The 20,506-nt window shown below is 38.6% G+C and overlaps 1 protein-coding gene across 10 annotated transcripts in view; it reads right to left on the reverse strand.

Annotated features, from left to right (window-relative positions):
- Positions 1-20,506, reverse strand: part of RBM47 (RNA binding motif protein 47) — a 162,485-nt gene that overhangs the window by 50,586 nt on the left and 91,393 nt on the right. The window contains exon 1 of one of the 10 annotated variants that reach the window (XM_007496539.3): positions 15,415-18,098. The exons of 8 other annotated variants lie outside the window; for them this stretch is intronic. The gene's annotated coding sequence lies outside the window, so the exon portion shown is untranslated. Of the gene's footprint in view, positions 1-359; positions 1,606-15,414; positions 18,099-20,506 lie in introns of those variants that run through there. One more of the 10 variants, XM_007496538.3, reaches the window with a different exon arrangement.

The following is a 20,506-nucleotide window of genomic DNA, read 5'->3' on the forward strand; positions in this document are numbered from 1 at the left end:
TTCTGAGAACAATCTTGCCCAAATTACGAAACCTCAATAAGCTATCAAGCCGTGTAGCTGAGTCGACAAAAATAGCAATTTTTATGATCGTGAAGGGCTGTGGCGGTACAAAGTGCACACTGTCATTCAACATTTGGGGCCCAGGAATCAGGATCCAAGGAGAATACTGCCGAATAGGGTGGTTTCTCAGAACCCGAGATCAGATAAGCGTGGAAAGCTCCAGAGGGCTGGCTCAGGGTCCCTTATTTATCTTGCCACTATCACCTGAGCCCAGAAGTAATGACTGGTGTGAGGCAGTGAGAAGCCCACTGACATATCTGATCATTTCCCTCATGTCCCAGCTAGGGGAAGCTGCTTACCGTCCTCACAGAAAGGTGGAATCCAGGTCTGCTGGGACTTCCAAAATCTTGTCTCTTCCTGTTGCAAACACAGGACTCCCCCCTGATCCACGCTCACGAGGGGGGGGAGACTAATGCATGAACGCCAAGACCTCTTTCCCAAAGAGCAAGACAGAGGAGTTAACGCAGTTCAACAGCCATTTAACCACTGAGTGGCTGTGGAGGGCATGAGAGATAGAGGTCCAGTTTTTCTGCTTTGACCTTGTAGAGTCGCCGATAAGTCACAGCCTTTCTGGACTCCAATTTTCTTATTTGTTAAGTACAGAGATTGGAACAGTTGATCTTGAAAGCTCCTCCCTTCCAGCTCTAACTCTTGTGATCCTATGACCTACCAATTGCAATATGGGCTAAAAAGGCATGCAGTCAAACTGCTTTTTCCACCTCTGTCCTTGGGCCACTTCTGCTCCAATCAAAGTAACAGTCTATGCCTGTAGGGTAGCTCCATTGGAAGTGTCCTCTCTTAAATTCTGGTCTTCCAACCTGCTCTCCCATGGAGGTACTCTGAAAAAGCTAAGGCACCATCAGAAGACTCTCCTTGGTCCTTATCAATCCTTTCCTCCTGTTTGCCATAGCCGGAGGGCACTCCCTTTGGAATCCACCCAAAGGCCATAGAAGATCAGAACTCATAACTTATATGGATGACTCTACAATCTCAGCAATATGGATGATCCTTCCCCAGGACCCAGATAGCAATCCACATTAGAACTCATAACTTATATGGATGACTCTACAATCTCAGCAATATGGATGATCCTTCCCCAGGACCCAGATAGCAATCCACTCTCACTATTTGTAATGCTTGCCCATGTTCTATAAATCTCCCAAATTTTTTCTGCGTTCTCATTAATTTGTGGTATACATCCATACTCATGTATATACACATATAGCCATTACAAATTTCTAAATTCACTCAGGAATTCTGAATTCCCATGGATTCTCTAAGTATAAATGCATACACTGTCTAAAGAAAATGGTAGACCAGATTGAATTGCTTTTTAACTCTACGAGGGGGAAGGGGAGAAAGAAGGGAGACAACATGAATGATATCACTTTGGAAAACTTGGGTGGAAATTTGTTGTTAAAATAAAATTATGATATGAGGGGACATGACTGAGGAGAGACTCTAAATGGACCCCCTAATGCAAATACCAACAACATGAAAATGGGTTTGAATCAAGGACACATGTGATACCCAGTGGAACCGTGCGTCAGCTATGGGAGGGGTGGTGGGAGGGGGGGAGGAAAAGAAAATTATCTTTGTTTCCAATGAATAATGTGTGAAAATGACCAAATAAAATAATGTTTAAAAAAAAACACAACAAAATAAAATTATGACATTAAAAAAATAAAAGAAAATGGTAGAGAAAACACATTATTTGTGGTGTATTTCTTTACATGGAGAAAGGTATACTGAAAATCAGTGAGAGTTCAAAAATATTTCAGAAATTCAATTACATTCAACTTGCATAATAAAAAATACAAATTTTATATGTATATCTGTCTAATCATTCAGAGGAAAAACTGTGGGAGTGGAAACACAGAAGAAAAAACAACTGCTTGATTACATGGGTCGAGGGGATATGGCTAGAGAGGTAGACTCTAAATGATCATCCTAGTGCAAACATCAACAACATGGAAATAGGTTCTGATTAAGGACACATGTAATACCCAATGAAATTGCTGAGGGAAGGGTGGGGGGAGGGAGAGGGAAATAATATAATTCTTATAACCAAGGAATAATGTTCTAAATTGACTAAATAAACTTAAATTAAAAAAATAAAGGTATACAGTGAAGGAAAAAAACTATATGTCTATATTACGTGCATGTATATATTGTATTGTAATCTAGAAAGCATAGATGAGGGTGAAAAACAATTAGGTGCTCTTCTCATATCCTTCAGCATTATGTTGTCCCCTTGTTTTAACTAGTCTTCCTCAAATCAAGGACAATTTGTACCGCCTACCTACCTATGACCTTTAATGTTACCAAGTGAAAATATTAACAATAAGGATATAGATTAATTAAGATTTAAAAATACCTTCAGAGTAGATAATATGAATTTTGTAGGATCACGTTTTAGAAAAAATGAGGCCCAGATATTCAATTTTCTGAAATGTCTTCCCCATTATCTTACTCTCTGATCATATCCATTCCATAAGAAACTTGGACTGCATCCATACCTCCTTGAACTCTCAGAGGTGAGCTTCTGCCTTATCTCACCCAGGTCCCATGTCTCTAGGATATTTCCTACAGTTTCCTCCTCATGAGCCTTCTTGAGTGTGAACTGAACTCTCCTAATACCCCAATATATCTTGTCTACTCCTACAGATTCTCGAGGATAAGGATGTCTTGCTTTGCTTGTACCTGTGTGCCCCGTGCCCAGTGCTGATGCTCCTTTAGAGGCAGATAGTGAGCACTTACTAAACGTTCTACCTGTCCGCTGTTCTTGTGTTCATCATTTATCTCTGAGCCTGTGGGCACACTGCTATAAAGTATCAGATTTGGCTTTTGAACCTAGGGTCCATGACTTCAACTATCTCATTAACTACGGTTCTAATGTTGGAGCTTTCCAAGTCTTTGTGTGTATTCATTTGTTTGGGTATGTGTAGAGTCTACGTATGTGTACACACAAACATGTACACAGTGGTATAGGATCAAAAGGTAGAGTATATACAAGTAGGACTTACAGTCAAAAGTCTTTGGTTCTAATCCTTCCTTTTATACATTCTAGCTGTGTGATCCTGGGTAAATCACTTAATCTTTCATTGCATCAGAAAACTCTGAAGAGCACCAGTTAAGGGCTTTTTTCACCTAGAGTTCTCTGTAATTCAGGTCCATTAAAAATAATAACAATGAACTATATGCTTATATATGTACATGTGTGTCTGCTTACATGTGATGCATCATATGCAAATATGATTACTCTTTTCCCCTTCATTCCTTGCTACTAAATTGGGAAATTTCCCTCATGATCCCTGGGAAACAAACTATGATTCTGTGTTAAATTAGTTGTGTCTTAACTGATATAATACATTCCAGTTGCTAGAATACATAAGATTATGCTTTAGTTCTGGAAATAGAGGTTTTGAACTTCCAATAAAGCTAGAAGTGATTTTTCTGTCATTGGACCACAAAACCCTGGTTGATTCTTTAGGTAGCATGTATCCCTAGTCAGTGCCTAGCAGTGTGTGGTACACAGTAGGCATTCAAAAGATTGTTGGAGTGATATTGCAAAAATAACACTGATGGGGGGAAAGATTTGTGTAATGTACATCTGCACTCTATTTTTGTATTTATGCATGCCATGGGCAAAATTGGTTTTTATAAAAAAATTTTATAAAATGTATATAAATTTTATATAATTAACAAATTTTTTATTAAAATTTTATAAAAAATGTTTAAAGGGGCAAATTTTGTCTGTAGCACCCCCATTTTCTCTTCTGGCATTTCTCCCAATCAGAGGCTAGGTATCCTCACTGAAGAGTCATGGCTTTCCAGAGCCTCCTCATTCTTCCTAGGGAGCAGAAGGACACAATTCAATATTATTGGTCCCTCCACACCATTATCCAAATCCCCATTTCCTCAAGTGTCCCCATCCAGCTACCTGTTCTGAGGAAATAAACCTAGTAAACTAAGTCAGAAGCTCATATTGATTTCAGATTCAAAGTTGGTTTCTGGCTCAGAACTCTTCAGTGGTATCCTGCCCATCAGGGCAAGGTCAAATGCTCTTGCCTAGAATTCAAGGCCCTCTACCGTCTGGCACTACTATTACATTTCCAGCTTTGTCCCACATTGCTTTGTTCCATAGATGCTCTCTCCCTCCCCATATCTGTCTTTAGTGGACAGCACTTGACTTAAAAGTTTCAGGCACCCAAGTTCAAATCCTGCCTCAATCATCAATGGGCAAGTCACATAATTTGCCTTGGTTTCCTCAACTGTAAAATGTAGGCAAAAAGAGTAGCTCCTTTACAGGTTTTTTGTGTTTTTTTTTTTTGAGGATCAAATGAGGTAATATATGTAAAAGGCTTTTGTAAAACTTAAAACAACATTATAAATGTTGGCTCTTAAGTCTGTAATTTCTTTTGTCTCCCTTCTTTACCTGTAGAATTCCTAGATAGCATCCTCTAAAGCCCAATTCAAATGCCGATTGCTCCATGAATCTTTCTCTACTACCTTCTATCCCCACCTTTTTTTTTCCTAGATCTCTGGGAGAACTTCATTTTTTATGCTATAACCCACTTCTAGGACACTCAACAATGACCTCTGTTGGTTTTTTGGCTCCAAGGTGGCAGGACCTTCTTATCTAAACTGAATCTCCTTTAATGCTTACCACAGTGTTCTACACCTAGTAAATGTTGAGTAAGTGCTGAAATTAAAGCAATCTCTTCTCTGGTGGGGGAAAAGAGCAGAATATCTCCACTAGAAAGTACATATTATAGGCAAAATAACACCCAATTAATATTTAAAGATTTTTTCTCAATCTAATAATAATAATAATAATAATAATTTTAATACTGAGCCAAACAAGCATGGTAAGACAATAATTAGTCTTGCTAACAGGAATATTTGAAAAATGTATCCCTTTTTATTCAATATAAAAACATTTTTATTCCTTGTATTTTGCCTTTCCTTATCCTCAGTGCTTAGCACAGTTAAGTGTTTAATAAGTGCTTGTTGACTAACTAATAAAGGCACCAGTTGAATAAAGAAACCACTAGGGTAAGAGCAGAAGAATGAACATAAGCATAATCCGTCAGTAATTTGTTTTCATTAAAGCCCTACTTTGATACCATCAGTAGAAGAGCAAGGATGATATGAAAGTCTTTGAAGGGACAGTTTAATGGTCAGTCATTATCTTGCCTATGAAATGCTCTTTATTAAAAAGTGTTTTGGGGGTGGGAGAATAGCAGCTAAGTGGCTCAATGGTTGAGAATCAGGCCAGGAAATGGGAGGTCCTGGGTTCAAATCTGCCCTTACTTCTTAGCTGTGTGATCCTGGGCAAGTCACTTAACCCCCATTGCCTAGTCCTTACCACTCTTCTGCCTTAGAACTGACACACAGTATTGATTCTAAGATGGAAGGTAAAGGTCTAAAAAAAAAATATTGGGAATTTAGCTAACATGGTACCTGTACTTTGAGGTACTGGTGGTTACACATTAACCATACACATTTGTGTTTAACTTTCTACTAATTTTCATTCCCACACTCTAGAATTTAAAAAAAAAATGTGGACATCCCAGTTTTTGGAAAATAAGTAAAGCTTCAAATAAAAGCTTTAGAATAATAACAACTAAAGTGCTTCTAATTTATCTAAAAATGAAGTGTTAAGGATTAATACGATGGACTTTCAAAATCAGTGAATGTTGACCTAATGTCAGCCAGAGACCGCCAACCCCCTCAAAATTACACCACAGGCTTTGTTGAATATCACAATGCATCTCTTCCCTGCAAAAATTGCAGTGTGGCGCTTTCAAAAAAAAGATTTTAAAGATAACTAAATTGCATTCTCAAGCATTTTGAGGACGATTTCTTAACTCTTTGAAGTCAATCAGAAATACTCCAGATCATTATATAAATACTGAATCACTTCGGGTAAATTAAGAAATGAGAGGTAGCCTGAATTTATTCTGTGCCTACTACGTCTGCCCAAGTCAATTACCTCAGGGTGCCACGCTTACCTCTTTTGTCAATTTCCATAAAGTAAAGATGAAAAACTAAGAGAGCTTCTAAACAGTATTAACATTAACAAGAAGACGCTGAAAGGTATCTGTAGAATTCTAAAACAACTGGTGAGGCACAAAAAAATTCAACCAGTTATATTGGACTATTCAATACTAAGAAGCCAATTTGATTTGGGGGAGGCTGGATTGCAGTCACATAAAAACTACATGTCAGAAATTGCCCAAGAGATCAGTTTGGGAGCTTCTATGAAAACATTATGCCAAGCAACATTAATGAGCATGTCTTATGCACCAACTAGGAATACTGTGACAGTCAGTGGGGGCGCAAAGGCATGGATGAAAAAGGCAGGCCCTACCCTAAATCAAATGGGGTCCTAGAGCAGGAATGAAGGCCATATAAGTACAAATAAAATATATGCAAGGTAATTTGGAGAGGAGGTTGCCAGGATGTGTTACAGATAAAGGCTGAAACTGAAGTCAGAAAAATGTGAGTTTTAAAACTGGATTCAGAGCTATGTGAACCTGTGCAAATCACAACCTCTCTTGGCCTCAGTTCCTCATCTATAAAATGGGGATAAAATAGTCCATATCTCCTAATGGTGTTCAAATGAGGTTAAGTATTTGGAAAGTGTTTTGCAAATGTTAAAGCAAAGCACTCCACAGGTACTAACTAGAAAAGGCTGCACATAGACGGTGGTGTTTGAACTGAACTTTGAAGGTAATGATTCTAAGAGGCAGACATAAGGAGGAAACAGATTCTAAGATAGCTTGTGCCAAGAGAGCAAAAGAAAGGGAAAAAGGTGGGAAGGAGAGAAGGAAGAAAATAAACATTTATAATAGGGTTTTAATATGTTAAAAGCACCATGCTAAGAATTTTTATATGTATGATCTTATTTGGTCCTCTTCTACTCTTCTACCTCTAGGTAGTTGCTATTTTCTCTATATTACAGTTGTGGAAATTGAAGCAAACAAGGGTCCCACAGCTGCTAAGTGCTTGAGGCTGGATCTGAACTGAGGTCTTCTGGATTCAATCCCTATCCCTTCCCATCACCAAAGGACATCAAGAAGATTAGTTGTCTAGACCCACATAAAGGATTGCATAAAGGATTAAGTAATGTATAATAAGGCAGGAATGGCAGATTAGAGTCAGTGTGGAGCAATTTAAAAGCCAAATAGAAGACTTCTGGTTTGATCCCTAAGGCAATAGAGAGTCAACGGTTTTTCCTGAGCAGGAGACAATAAACATATACTGAGGGAAAGGCAACTCATGGAAAATCATTCTGACAGCTATGTGGAAGGCGGACTGGAGAGTGGAGAAGCTTGAAGGAGCCAGGAAAGAGATGTCTTGAGCGCAGGTAGTACCCTTGTGAATGCAGAGGAGACAGATTGCAAGAGATGTTAGAATGATGAAAGTTTGAAAATAATGTAGAGACTAAGGAGTGACGAGAAGCTGAAGATATCCCGAGACTGCAAACCTGGATGATTGCAAGATGGGATGTTGAGTGTGATGAAATAAATAAACAAATAAATGAATGAATGAATAAATAAATAAATGGATTCTGGTTTGGACATGTCGAGGTGCCAACAGGTGCCTACCAAGCAAGTCACACATCCAGCAAGAAACACAGCAGTATTAGGTGCAATAACTTACCAAGGGGCTAATTTTCCATAGAAATTCTATTCCCAATAGCTATTCAACTAATATCCTGAATGAGTTTTAATGATTTTACAGAGGGGTTAGGCATATAAAAGCACTTAGTGATGTGAATGTGAAAACATTGGGTCAGGACAAATTTATGCAAAGTTTGCTTATATTCGTTTCATAAAGGAATACCTATTGTAAAGAAACAGCTACTATAGAATAACAATGGAGTAGAAATCCAGAAGAAAACATGTGATTTATCACTTATTTGTAAGGGTATGTGATTTGAGGTTTGGGTTTTAAAGGATTACTTTTTACAAAAATGAATAATATGAAAATGGGTTCAGGTGGTAATATATATGTATAGCACAATGGAATTGCTTGTCAGTTGCAGGAAGAGTGAGAAAATATGAATTGTGCAATCATGGAAAAAAATTTAAATTTAAAAAGTAATAATAAACTAAAGCACACAGGATTTGCTTTAAAAATGGGAGGGATAACATTTCTATTCAACAATAACTTTTTATTAATAAAAATAATTTTTTATTAATAAAAAATATTGTGAGGCACAATAGAATGTAATGGACTTCTCTATTAGCAGCAATACAATGATCCAGGACAATTCTGAGGGACTTATGAGAAAGAATGTATCCACATCCAGAGGAAGAACTGTGGGAGCAGAAACACAGAAGAAAAACAATTGATTGATCACTATTCAATGGGGATATGATTGGGGATGTAGATGCTTAAGTGATCACTCTATTGCAAATATTGATAACATGGAAATAGGTTTTGAAAAATGATATATGTAAAACCCAGTGGAATTGCTTTTTGGCTCCAGGAAGAGGGAGGGAAAGAACATGAATCATGAAACCATGGAAAAATACTCCAAATTAACTAATTAAATTAAAAAAAAAATAAGCCCTCACTGAAAGCAAGCTACAAGTATTGTTCTCAGTATTATTTGACCCTATTTCATAGCTCTTATTCACCATTTAAGTGTTGATCTTTTGAAAGACAATATGGTGAAGTGAATAGAGTTATTGGGTCAAGGGAAATAGGTTGAAAACATGCTTCAGCTATACTAACCTTATGATTACAACCAACTCAATTAAATTCTCAGGCTAGGTTTTCTTAGTTGCAAAAGGGAGATGGAATTCTTAATATTCCACCAACTTGTGAGACTTGGTTATAAGGATTTACAAACTTTAAAGCCTCATAAAAACATGAGTTATTGGGGGTATCTGGGTGGATCAGTGGATTGAGAACCAGGCCTAGAGACAAGAGGTCCTGAGTTCAAATTTGATTTCAGATACTTCCTAGCTGTGAGATCCTGGGAAAGTCACTTAACCCCTATTTCCTACCCCTAACCACTCTTCTGCTTTGGAACCAATACATGGCAAAGACTCTAAGACAAAAGGTGAGAGTTTAAAAAAAAATTTTTAAGGAGTTATTATTGACATGTTTTACTAGGTTTTCAATAAGTTTAGTGGGCAGAGCAATATTTCGGCTGAACAAAGGATCAGCTATTTTATCTTTCATCTGTCCAAGACTACTAAATTTTGGCTACCTCAAAGTCCAAAAGTAGCCCTGAGGAGGTCAGCACTGGGTAAAGGTTTCTCACTTCTTTCTCAAACTCAGTGCAATATTCTGAGAACAGGTCATAGCCAGGGGAGAATTAGGTAGGCAGCATATGTGTCTGCACAACCCTGAGAGTGGACACACTGAACCTCACATCATGCATCCGAGTTGGGCAATTTCTTAAATCTGGTGCCTCCATCATGAGACCGGTCAGTCAGGTTAGAAGACCAGAAGATCATGGAGAAAGCTTAAGTTCAGAAGTCTTATAGACTCAGGATCTCTTCTGAGAAGTAGCAGTTTAAAGAAGAAAGAAGGAGATCTTTGTAGTAGTAAGAGCGTAGTTTAGGCGAGATTTGAATCCTTTGACGTCTTTAAAATGTGGAAATAACATTTTGTACCTAGCAAAACTGTTGTGAAGATTCAAGGAAACTATGTGTACAGAATAGTGATCCCTTCCACATCACTCATTTCCTTCCTCATCATGGTTTCACTATGTTGTGAGAATTTATATTCTATATTTAAGAAATAAAATGGGAATTCTGGGCAAAGTGTTGGGGAAGCTACAGATGACATGTGAAGGCCAGCTGACAACACAGAAAAAGTTCAGAAACTCAGAAATGCATACTTAGCCCAAAATTTTCATGGAAGAAAAAGAAAAAAATTCAGGCCTCTTCTCTGGTATGAAGAGAGGGCCAAAAAGTTTTACTTGGATTTTCTAGCTCTCTGGGGTATCATGCTCTTAACCCCTCCATGATGTGGAGGAAACAACTGAACAAGCAAATGAACTAGTAAGTATCAAATGAAACACTTAACTAAGAGAGACAATGGGTAACCTTTTTGGCCAGCATGGGAATGGATGGTTTAGATTTAGCACTTTTTTTTACTGGTCAAATTTCTCAAATTAACTGTGATTTAGTTGTTTTTTAATAGTGTATGCCTCTGTGACCCCATTTAAGATTTTCTTGACAAAGATACATTTCCTTTTCCAGCTCATTTTACAGATGAGGAAACTGAGGCAAACAGGGTGATGTGACCTTCCCAGTGGGATCACATACCTCTTGAGTGTCTGAAGCTAGATTTGAATTCAGGAAGAAGTCTTCTGGCTCTAAGACTCCAGCACTCTCTCCACTGTGCCATCTAGCTGCCCAAGCTCATAGTCAGTCAATAAAAGTTTATTAAGTACCTACTATATGTCAGCCATTATTCTGAGTGCTGGGAATACAAAGAAAGGATAGGAGACAGTGCCTGCTCTCAAGGAGCTCAGTTTAATGGGAGACAACCTACTAAAAACTATGTACAAATAAAATGTAGACAGGATAAATTTGAAATAGTCAGCAGAGTTAGTTTACCAAAGGACCTGATGAGAGTTCCCAAACCTCAGTAATTTAAGTGGCTTTTGCCCAGTCCTTCAGTTACTTCCACAGAAGCGAACTGGAATAGTGAGAAAAGTGCTCAATTAGCAGTCAGGGGACAGAATCAGAACCTGGATCTGCCAGTGACTAAACAACTCACTAAGACCTTTTGAGGTTGCTCAGTTTCTATAGTATAAACTGAAGAGGATGGACTAGATGACCTCTAAGTTCTTTTCTAACTATAAATCATGACTCAATGATCCATCCAGAAAAAGTAAATTTTAACACTCCTAATATGGGAAGAACTCCTTAATCTCTCATTTGACCTTTTTATATTGCCATGAAATTTCATTGATTGAGCATGCAGTTTACTAGATGTTAACAATGACCACATAACCATTCTCACCCATTGCTGCTCCCCTAAACTTCTAAATATAAATGAGAATCAAAACTAACCAAGCAGTTAGTCCAATTTGCTGATATTTCAATGTCTGATTCAGTGATTACATTAAAGAATCATCCAGAGAGAAGATGTTAAAGGGAGATGGGGAAGGAGAGGGAGGGAGGAGGAGGGGAGAGAGAGAACATTTAAACCCTTATCTTCTGTTTTAGAATCAGTTCTAACAGAAACACCGAATAAAAACAACTGCTTGGGGGCAGCTGGGTGGCTCAGTGGATTGAGAGTCAGGCTTAGAGACGGGAGGTCCTGGGTTCAAATCTGGCCTCAGACACTTCCCAGCTGTGTGATCCTGGACAAGTCACTTGAATCCCATTGTCTAGCCCTTACCACTCTTCTGCCTTGGAACCAATACACAGTATTGATTCCAAGACAGAAGGTAAGGGTTTAAAAAAAAAATCAAACAACAAAAAACAACTGCTATGATCACATGGGTTGATGGGGATGTGATTGAGGATGTAGACTCTAAAAGATCACCCTGGTGCAATTATTGTCAATAATATAGAAATGGATCTTGATCAAGGACACATGTAAAACCCAGTGGAGTTGCTCATCAGCTATGGGAGGGGGATGAGGGAAAGAACACGAATCTTCCAGAAGGTCAAATATGGTCATTTAAAAATTCTCTTGACACTGGTTTGGCTGTTTCACTTCGTGTCCCACTTTGGGCTACCTTATTGAACCAATCTACAAACCTCTCATCCAGCTGGCACATTCTTTTCAATATCTCCATTACCCTCTGGAAAGGGGGATAGAATCTCAGTCTGTGGATTGGGTCTTGGTGGAATAAAAAGCAAGTCAAGAATGAAAGTAGAAATGGACTTTCTGCAGTTCCCTGAATTCTGCCAAGAAATACCTTCTTCGGCTAAAATGGTGCCAATTCTCTCCTCTCCCAGGTGGGAAGTGGTTACAGACTGTGTGTAAATTCAACCACAGCCCATCTGAAAATGTGGCTTAATTTGTTAAGCCTGCAGAGACTCAGGGAAACGTCCTGACGTAGACTCGAGAGAACAGATGACTAATGCTTAATGTGTACACTCCCCACTTCCTTGGCTAATGATTTAAGAAGCAAGACAAGAGCTGCCTGAATCAAAGCTGATAACCCCAAATCACAGAACAGAGCTAATCAAAAGATTCTGAGTCTCAACAGCTTGAGTCGTGAGAACCTAGCAAAAAAGCCTGAGGGAAGCTTGGGATCTGCCCTCATTCTTGCAAGCACCAGCAGCTCACTATGGGCAGTGGTAGGTAAGGGCACAGCTTCAGGAGTCTGAGCTTCAGTGGCAGCTGGCTCTGAGACCAACTAGCTTTTATACCCTCAGACAGGTCACTTACCCTTTGGGGGACTCACTTCCTAATCTATAAAATGAGGATAAAACCCTGGTGCTTCCTACCTCACAGGCTTGGTGTGTCAGGAAAATAAAGGGAGGAGGTCTGGGAAGTTAGGTGGTTGAGCGGACAGTGGTGGACCTGGAATCAGGAAGATCCGAGTTCGAATTAGGACTCAAAACACTTACTAGGTGTGTGACCCTAGGCAAGTCATTTAATCTTGTTTGCCTCAGTTTCCTCATCTGTAAAAAGAGCTGGAGAAGGAAATGGTACACCACTCCAGTATTTCCAGCCCCCAGGGGTTACAGAGAGTTGGACAAGACAAAAAACAACTGAACAACAAAGGAAGAGTGTACGAATTAGTTTGTTTTCATTCCAGAATAAAGGCTTTTTGTAATACTGAGAGAAAGATAGAATGGTAAGTTTCCTTCTGGATTTGAGTAATACGGGTCATGGAGAACTTCCCTTGGGAATTCTGCAGATGCTCAGGAGATTAAACAACCTGAAAAAAAGTGAATTGAGCAGTATTCTGACAAGGCTACTTCGAGAGGCTGCGTACTTCTCCTCCCTGTTACTCCTATATACTATCCCTTACAATAGACACCCATATATGATTTTTATTGCTATTAGGTAGACAGCTGCAACTTTCATTTCTATAAGAGAATTTAGGTTGTATCATCATTTACATTAAAAGTCATTTTTATGATGAAAGATGAGATGTCAAGATACACAAACTTAAACTTGAAGTTATAAGTTCTGCCCTCTGGGGCAACTTGGTGGCTCAGTGGACTGAGAACCAGGCTTAGAGACAGGCCGTCCTGGGTTCAAATCTGGTCTCAGTTACTTCCTAGCTGTGTAACTCTGGGCAAGTCACTGAACTCCAATTCCCCAGCCCTTACTGCTCTTCTGCCTTGGAAGAGCATTTGGTTCCATACCTCAGTCAATTTATTCAAGTTTTGGATTTTATCTATTCAATAAAAATTCTTCATTTTTAAACATTGTCTTTGGGGGAGAAAAATTATATCCTGCACAATTTGTATGAACTTAATTTGTCCATGTCCTCTACAACTTCAGTTTTCAGTAGACCTTTAGCTCAGAAAGTAAACATTGGTAAAATATTGGTAGATATCTTTAGTAACTGGTAAAATTGGCAAAATATCTCTTAGTAATCATAACAGCTCCCATTACTATAATGCTTTAAGGATGACAAAGGGCTTTGAAAAGACTGTATTTATCCTTACGACCCTGGGAAGTAAGTGCTATTATTATCCTCATTTTACTAATGAGGAAAGGAAGGCAGAAAGTGGTTAAATGACCTGCCTGTGGGCACTCTGGCTGGATTTGAACTGAATTTGGGGCTCCCTACATACACGATAACACATGGCCGATGAGCAGTGCTAGGGAATCCTACAAGATATCTATATTTTAGCAAAGAAACTGATCTTCCAAATCAAATGCAAAATAAAAACCAGAGAAAGAAACCAGAGAATATGTACCCAAGAGAACAAAGATAGGGAAGGCTTCATGAATCAGCATGTCCTCCTTGTGCAGGGGGCATCATGCTAATTAATCTTTTGGCTATTAATGCAACTGTCATACCCTTGCAGGATACCTATATATTTTTAAAACACTGATTTAATTTTTACTTTTCAAAATCTTCCCTCTCAACTGATTTCTGTAAGAGTTCTATAGAAAGAGGGCAACTGATAACTCAGATTGCATGAGAAAGGTCATTTAATGCTTAAGTAACTTGCTGAAAGCACACAGCTAAATTAATGGCAATGCTGGGATTTGAACAAGTCCCTGGTCTCTTTCCACAACACTACATTCCCTCTTCATACTTATTTGAACCCCAGTATGCAAGAATAGTTTTCTCCATTTTGAAAAGTATAATAGATCCACAGAATAGTAACAATGATACTATCTAGCATTGGTATAACACTTTAAGGTTAGTGAAGCAAATCTCATTTGATCCAACTCTCCCCCGCCTCCGCCCCCCAAGAAGGTAGGTGCTATTACTAGCCCCGTTTTACAGATGAGGAAAGTGGTTACTTCCTAAATAGATATAGATCAAAATCTCTCCGAGTCCTTTCTTTTCCTGTACAATTCTTTCCCATATAGTTCCATAAGTCTTTCATAGAAACACGCCTTGCACAATCTAGATTGGTCTCTTTCCCAGGCAACTCCAATCTTCACAAATGAAGATTTTTCAAACAGAACAGAAGCTTCATTGAATTAATTTAATTTTACTAGTTAACACTGTAAATAGTCTTCAAGCATGACATAGCAAAAACATTCAACTCAACAAGCATTTAAATGTTTAGCAGAAATGTGAAAACTTCTCTGTTCTCTGAAATTAGAGATAAACTTCAGCAGGGACAATCGATTCACCTTATGATTATGATTCAAGAGTGAAAAACAGGTCCTACTGAGAGTTGCACTTAGGTTAAGAAATGTCTTCTTTCAAGCCCACAGAACAAAAGTCTTTGTTTCATATTTTTAAATGGAGCCAAAGGTTGCATTTGTGACTGACAAGGAGATCAGGATTGCTTAAACAATGGCTAGGTTAAATTCTGAGGTTTCACAATCCCTTAAAAAAAAAAAAAGGCATACATGGCACTGTTCAATCTATTGAATCTGTTATTAAGCAAGAGTTCAGTGACTGCCCAGTTCCTGTTACGTGTGCCAACTTCCTTCCAGGGAATCCTATTCAGGAGGGAGGGAGAAGGTAAAAGAGAAAGAAGGAAGAAGAGACAGACACAGAGAGGGTGGGGAGAGAGGGAGGGAAGGAGGAAGGGAAGGAGAGGGCGGGGGGGAGACAGAGAGACAGAGACAGAGACAGAGACAGAGAGACAGAGAGACAGAGAGAGAGAGAGAGAGAGAGAGAGAGAGAGAGAGAGAGAGAGAGAGAGAGAGAGAGAGACTGAGACTTAAAGTGATTCTCTCAGATGGAAATAATTCTGTTCTCTCTCTTACCTGAGAAGATGGATTCGCTTTGGTTGTCTATTTCAGGTTTGTTATCCTTGGGATTATTCCAATAATGGTGGCTCTTCCATGAAGTAAAGTTGCCCTGCTTTCAGTAGGGTGGCATTGTGGAATAATGAAAGAGAGCCCAACCAGAAGTCAGGAGGCTGGGTTTCTAGTCCCAGATCCAACACTAACCAGCTCGTGACTGTGGGCAAAATTACTTCACCTTCTCTGAAGTTCAGTTTCCTCATTTGCAAATGTGTGGGGGTTGGACTAGATGATTTCTACACTCTCATCTCTAATACTATAAAATGCTACATTTTTATCATCTCTGCATGGCCTGTCCCACAGTGTGGTGGTGAGGATTAGGTGACATAATGGTTATAAAGGTATTTTAAAAATATACAGGGGATTATTCATTTATTAGCCAGTCACCAGCATGCGTATGCACTCAGTTCCCTCCTCTGCCTTTTGGTGTTCCATTCAAAGGAACGCAACCATGTAAGACATGAGGATTTATGCTGCTATAGAGAAGTTTAATTTTTTCCTTTCTTTCCTTTTTTTCTCTTTTTTTCTTCCTTCCTTCCTATCTTCCTTTTTTCTTTCCCTCCCTTCCTTGCTTGCTTCCTTTAATTTTTTTTAAACCCTTTCCTCTCATCTTAGAATCAATACTATGTGTTGGTTCTAAGCCAGAAAAGCAGTAAGGGCTAAGCAATGGGGGTTAATTGATTTGTCCAGAATCACGCAGCTAGGAAGTGTCTGAGACCAAATTTGAACCCAGGACCTCCCATCTCTAGGTCTGGCTCCCAATCCCCTAAGCCACCCAGCTGCTCCCCTTACATCCTTTCAAACCTCTTACTTTCTATCTTAGTAGCAACTCTAAGACAAAAAGCCAAGGGCTAGGCAAACAGGGTTTAGTGACTTGCCCAGGATAATACAGCTAGGAAGTATCTGGGGCCAGATTTGAACCCTCATTCTCCTTAACTCCAGGCCTGGTGTTCTATCCACTAAGCCCCATAGCTCCTCTGGGAAGTATAACTTTTGGAGTAGGTAGAGAAAGAGAGGGCGGTTATCTTCCTGAATAGTAAGGTGGTGTGGATTTAAAGATCAGATATTAGAAGCAGAGCAGAGGCTGACCTCCCTCTGAAGTTGCCTCAATGATATGTCCAAGAAGACTAGGTAGTAACTTCATAGATTTCCAACTGGAAAGGATCTTAAAGGTCATCTAGTTCAACACTTATTTTACAGATGAGGAAACTGAGGGGAGGGAAATGAAAAAAGAGAAGAAAAAAGGGGGAATAGAGAGAGAAGGAATGAGGAGAGATGGAGGGAGAAAGAGAGAGGGAGAATGACATTGCATGACTTGTTTGAGGCTACACTGGCATAAAGTAACAGCCAAGATTCAAACTCAAGTCCTTTACTTCTATCACCAGCATTCAAAGATGGCGGACTCATGGATGCCCCAAGGATATACTATCTTCACAGTGAAGTTCACTAGATCATTTCCCATTTTCTTGTCCTACCACTGTGCCTATACTGTGTTACTATATGAGAAATCTGTAATATCATTACTTTGATCTTTGGGGAAAAGACTAATTTGGATATCTAGATCACTGTGGTTTGGGGGATTTTTCCCCAAAAAAGTGATGCCATGAATCAAAGGAGTGGGGCAGCTTGAGGGCTTCCTTTCCTTGGTATACTTCTTTCCTTTGGATCTAGAGAGGAAAGTCCTCTATTGTCAGGCATATGTTGAGACACACCAATATGTGGTACCTTCTCTGCCAACTGATTCTTTAAGGTGGTTTCCTCTACTTTCAGATACTTAGCAAATGTTTTTGAGACATAGCAAGATGAAATTCATGCACTTTAGATCATGATGAAAGCTGGAAATGGGGTACTGTTAATTTTTTCCATCCTTACTTTCCATCTCAGAATCAATACTGAATATCTGTTCCAAGGCAGAAGAGTGATAAGGACTAAATAATTGGCATTAAGTCACTTATTCAGGGCCACACAGCTAGGAAATGTCTGAGGCTAGATTTGAACCCAGAACTTCTTATCTCCAGGTCTGACTCTCTATCTACTGGAACACCTAGTTGCCCCAAGAGGGGCACTGTTAATTGCAAACACAGTTAAACACTATTTAGGAGGTCATGTTACCCAGCAGAAAGATTTACAGATTAGGAAGAAAGAGGCCCCAAATCCTTATCCTACTTCTGTTACTAACTTGTTTGTCTTTAACTTCTAAGACTCAGTTTCTCCATCTGTAAAAGGATGAAAATAATTGCCAGACCTATACATCTCCCTGGTATGTTTTTAGAAAATGAAATAACATTGAGATTGTCTGAGAGAATAAAAACCACTGCACAAACACAAGGTAGTTTTTGGTGTCCTTAATAAAAACTGAAAATAACCAATTCATAAATAACTTTGAGGACTTGTTTCCAAGAGCCTATCACAAAAGGGGCCTGACTCTTACCTGTGGAAAAAAATCTGGCCTTTTCACAAGAATATCAGAGTATTTCCGGATCTTTCTAATAATAGTTAAAAATGTCAAATTTCTACTGCAGAGGTATGTATACAAGTACTCTTGGAGGGGAAAAAAAGTTTGGTCATTGTAATTAGCTCACTCAAGGACAAGATCAAATGAGGAAGGGTCACAAGTGTCTTGACATTTTAATACAAAGCTAATTAATTAATTGTCATTTAAATTTAAATTAATTTAAAAATTAATAATTATTTTAATAATTTTAACAGCATTTTTAAAAAGTTGAATGCAGCATGATGTTATGTTATTTCCACAAGAAACAGGGTCTTGATATGTTTTTGCGATAGCTGACAAGGGAATATCTATTGTTCTTTTGGGGGAAGATATTACATTGGATGGAACATTTCTCCCATCCCACCGAAGAAGATAGAAATCAAAAAGTAACCTAAAAGAATTAAAAGGCTCTGAAAGACTTCAGTTAAATGGGTTCCAAAAGCTAGGCTGAATCCAAGACCTTGACCACCTACTGTCATCTTTCTGGGAACTTCAGTACACTGGGAACACAGTACACATTATTCCCCAGTCTCATACTCATGAGCCCTTGGCCACCCCTATATTTTCTTAGGCAATTCCTTCTTGAAACTCACTCAACTTTAGGGTGATTGGATATTTCTTTGGGAAAAGGTAGCAAAACCAGATCTTAAAAGAAACACAAGAGACTAAGTCAGAATAAACCAATTAACCTGAAAAGGGGGAGAGGGGGAAGCATCTCCAAATATAAATGATCTAGAAATAAAGATCATATTTTTTGGGGGGAAACCTCTCAAGAATAGAAATCCTTTAAGAAAATAAAAATAGTATGTTCTGAAGAAAGGAGATGAGGAAATGACATAAAGACACAGGTCCAAAGGAAAGCTATCTAATGAAGGACAGAATTCTATATTATATATAGCAAAAGCTGAATCTTGAGGGGAAAAAATTTTAAAAGCCTAATAGTTAACCCAGTGCTTTTCTTGATCAGGAAATGGTTCATTACAATTCATTTCTCTAATCTTTAGCTTAGTTTTAAACGTTTTAGTCAATTAAAAAAAATCAATCATCACCTTTGGAAAGCCAATTTATTTTTATGGAGAAGTCAGAGAGAGGAAAATTTCTCTGATATTTCATCACTATAACAATTTGTACACTTCAATGGACATCCCTGGTTTGGTCTTAAAAAAAAATACATGTTATTTTCCTCCTTCTGATATTTCTAAGAGGAGGAGAAAGAGAAGGAGGAACAAAGGGGGGAGCAAAGAGACAAAAAATAGTATATAACATGATTTATTTGGCATTGTTGGGAGTTGTCCTGAAGTTTTTTCTCTGTCACTCACACACACATAATCATTTTAGACAAATATTTGTACAATTTTACGCTTTCTTAAAGAAAATATAATGAGCATAACTAAATCTTGTAATGACTCGGTCATTATGAAAGTCATTCATTTTACTCTGGTGAACTGCATGCAACTGTAAGAAATATAAATGACATCTCTGAGCTTTACTCAGGGAATAATATACACCTATAATTTAGATGGCCACTTGATTTCTGTGCTTTTTGAGTTCTTATGTCAACTTCTTAGTTTTTCTACCTCTCTTCATTGTCAGTTAATCTTGCTTGCTACTACAAATGCTATTTCTAATCTGTTGTGCACTAGAAAACAAATAGCCAAACTTGTTATCATTCTGTGTCATAGTCAATAGGCTCTGAAAAAGGCAGAAATTATGCTCCTTACGATTAATAAATATTTGCTCGATTATCATAGCCTCCTATGAGCAAGGACTACTTGTTGTTTGTCTTTGTGTTTCCCACAAAGCCAGAACATTAACACAGGAAGAGCTAAATGAATTTGGTATCTATCATTGAATGCTGGCTACTGTGGGACCAATACCTGGATTTGGGGCTCTGCTCTGTATAGGTCAGGACAAGTGCCCTGCTGTATAGTTTCAGGGTTTCAATTATCACATGGATGAAGTTAAATTCAACATTTTTTAAGTACCTATTAGGTGAGGGACAGAGTCCGGACGATCTACGTTCAAGTCCCTCCTCCCTTTTCCAAGTAACATACATGACAAAAGAGCTACTGATCTGCAGAAATTGAGGGTGTAATCAACTCACTACAGACACCTCCAGATATTTTTTACAAATTGCCAATAGGTCTTAAGAGACTTTTACTTTCTTTAAAGGTCAACATCTATCCCCTCATGAATAACCACATTTTCTCTGAAATTATTCTGGGCAAAATCAAAACAATGTCAAATCTGGGTCATCTTGATCCAATTCTCTCATTTTAGAGAGGAATAAATGGCAGCTTAGAGGGAAATACTGATTTACTCTAGGTCAGAGAACAAATTGAGAGCAAAGGAGGGGCTGAAACACAGGTCTCCTCGGTGCACTATATCACAGTCATATATTTCTTTTCTGAACAAATCCCCTACACTAAGGATCACTAGAATCACCTACTGGTGCACCATGGGAAGACTGGCGAATCTGCATTTAAGAAACCCAAGTCTCAACTTCCTTAAACTTCAATCTGCTGAGCTAGCCCAGATACCTTCACAGGTCCCTTTCAG

This window comes from Monodelphis domestica, chromosome 6, assembly GCF_027887165.1.
Source record: "Monodelphis domestica isolate mMonDom1 chromosome 6, mMonDom1.pri, whole genome shotgun sequence".
NCBI lineage: Eukaryota > Metazoa > Chordata > Mammalia > Didelphimorphia > Didelphidae > Monodelphis > Monodelphis domestica.